The 2,412-nt window shown below is 42.6% G+C and overlaps 1 pseudogene; it reads right to left on the bottom strand.

Moving 5' to 3' along the window:
* Positions 1–558: 558 nt before the first annotated feature.
* Positions 559–2,412, bottom strand: part of LOC106320397 — a 4,843-nt pseudogene continuing 2,989 nt past the window's right edge.

The following is a 2,412-nucleotide window of genomic DNA, read 5'->3' as shown; positions in this document are numbered from 1 at the left end:
TTTCTTCAAGTAGCTTCCATCCATGAAAGCGGGACCAGTTGGATCATCTTCTAAGGGTATATCCTTGAACTTCAGCAATGGAGTTATCAAGCCACCAATTCAAATCTGAGGTTCCGAGTCACTCGTTGTCCAAGCCCACTCTTTGTAGTGGATGAGGCGCTTAACAAAGAATCCCACCATTCCAAAATTCTTGTAGAAATCAGTGATGACAAGAGGCAACTGAGATGGGTGAGCATAATGTTGGACGGTTTGGTGAAGAAGTTGTAGCTCCTCATCATTAACAGTGCCTGGTTCTTTCCTTGGGAAAATGGTGTGGACAATCAACCGGTGGAGATAGCGCACGGAAGGATGACAAATAGAGGCGTTCTTGTCGCGGCTGGCCTTGCGACCCTTCCCCACCAACACCTTCCAAACCATTTTGGCAATGTTCTCTTCCTTAGTTGCATCATAAGGTATGGGGATGGATGATTCCTCCAAATCCTTAATACCAAGTGTTTGTCCAATCTCCTTGAAGGTCATGTAGTAAACCTTCCCATGGATTTTGAATTTGATATTTCCTCATCCTTGCCTCACATGTTTTGTGGTGTGAAAGGTGGCCTCTAATGATGCCAAGAACTGACATGACTCATCTTCATAGGTGGGGTAGGCCATAGTGAAGAAGCTTTGCATGTTCATGTGCTCCAACATTTGCTTAATTTCGTCACCTATCTCCAACTCTTCCATAATCTTGATATCCGCAAATCGAGTTGGAGGCCACAATACACCATTCTTCAAATGCCCATATAGCTCATCTTCAGTTGGTGTCTTGGTTCTATCCCTCTCAGTATCAACCTTCTTCCCTTTAGACACTTTGGCTTTCTTGAGGGGAGCTTGGTCTTCTTCAGTGATGTCTTCATTTTCCTCCACTTGAGGAAGAGCTACCCCCTTGCCTTTTGGTTCCTTAGATCTTTTGGGAGGGGCTGACCTTCTACCGCTAGCATCCACTCCCTCGGCAGTTACAACCTGCTTGCCATCTCTCTTCTTTGCTGCCAAGGCTTGTTGCCTAGAAGTTCCTCCTGTTGTAGATACGGAGGTTAAAGGCTTCCCATGTCTAGCAGTCTCTTGCTTGGCAAGCTCTTGTTTCTCGGCCTCTATCTTGTGTTGATCCTTTCTCCCCATTTGTACCTAAAAATTTCAAACCTTGGAAAAAAATAAGCAAATGGAAGTAGGAAACTTGATAATGCAAATGTGAATTCAATTCATGATCACTTAGCTTAAGCAAAACTATCACATTGCACACAAGTTATTGATATAAGGGCACAAGAGATGGATGTAAGCAAAGAATAAGGCTTTTAAGCAAAATTTAAGCATCAAATGAGTTCTTCAATTAGAAAGTTCTCTAATTAAGTTCTCAAACACCCTAACTAACCAAACCAAGCCAAAGTCATGTGGAATTATAGTAGTTTCGAAAAATCCCCAAATCTCATGAACCCTAATTTTCAAAGTTCAAATTCAACTCAAATTCACCATAGAATCAACAACCCAACATGATATATAAGTTTTCCCTAGTCTATTTCACAAGAATCAAGCAAGAGAAAGATCAAATTTCAAGTTCAAATTTTTAGGGTTTCTCATGAACCCTAATATTCAAAGTTCAAATTCAACACAAATTCACCATAGAATCAACAACCCAACATGATATATAAGCTTTCCCTAGTCTATTTCACAAGAATCAAGCAAGAGAAAGATCAAATTTCAAGTTCAAATTTTTAGGGTTCATGAGGCTTACGAAATTGAACTTTGTGATACAATACCTTGCTATGGATGAATGGAAATGATGAGGTGAATCAAGAAAATAGACTACAGGGGAAAAAACTTGGATTTTGGAAAAAAAATGGATTGATTTGGTGAAGAATTGAGTGAGATATGGGATGATTTGGTGAGGGAGGTTTAAGAGAGTTTGGTGTTTGTGAAAGAAAAAGAGAGAGGAAACGAGAGAGAGAGGGACTCGGGGTAGGTAGTTTTAGGGTTGAACTGGGTCGTGTCGCCGGTTTTAGGGTTAGAAACCATACCTGAGCGGGTTAGACCCGATGACGCGGGTAGAAGAAACAGCCGAGACCCCGCGTGAATATGTCTCCGATTGTGTTCGTCGTGCGAGTGGGTAGAGGAACCCGCGTGGGCTCGACCCGCGTTGAACCATCGACGAAGCGACGCAGGTTAGTCAACCCGCGTGAGAACGTCGTCTCCGATCAAATTCGTACGAGCGGGTAAAGGACCCCGCGCCACTTATCCTGCATTTTTTTTAGTGAAGTATGTACAAGGATAGACATGAGACTTCCTCCCAAGTGAGCTTGTTTTAAGTCTCTAGCTTGACTTTGCTTTCCTTTGGCTAGGCGGTAACGGGGTCGGAGAGTGAAACCGAGATTCCTTTCT

This window comes from Brassica oleracea, unplaced genomic scaffold, assembly GCF_000695525.1.
Source record: "Brassica oleracea var. oleracea cultivar TO1000 unplaced genomic scaffold, BOL UnpScaffold00908, whole genome shotgun sequence".
In the NCBI taxonomy this organism is placed as follows: domain Eukaryota; kingdom Viridiplantae; phylum Streptophyta; class Magnoliopsida; order Brassicales; family Brassicaceae; genus Brassica; species Brassica oleracea.
This window is presented reverse-complemented; position numbering and strand designations above follow the sequence as displayed.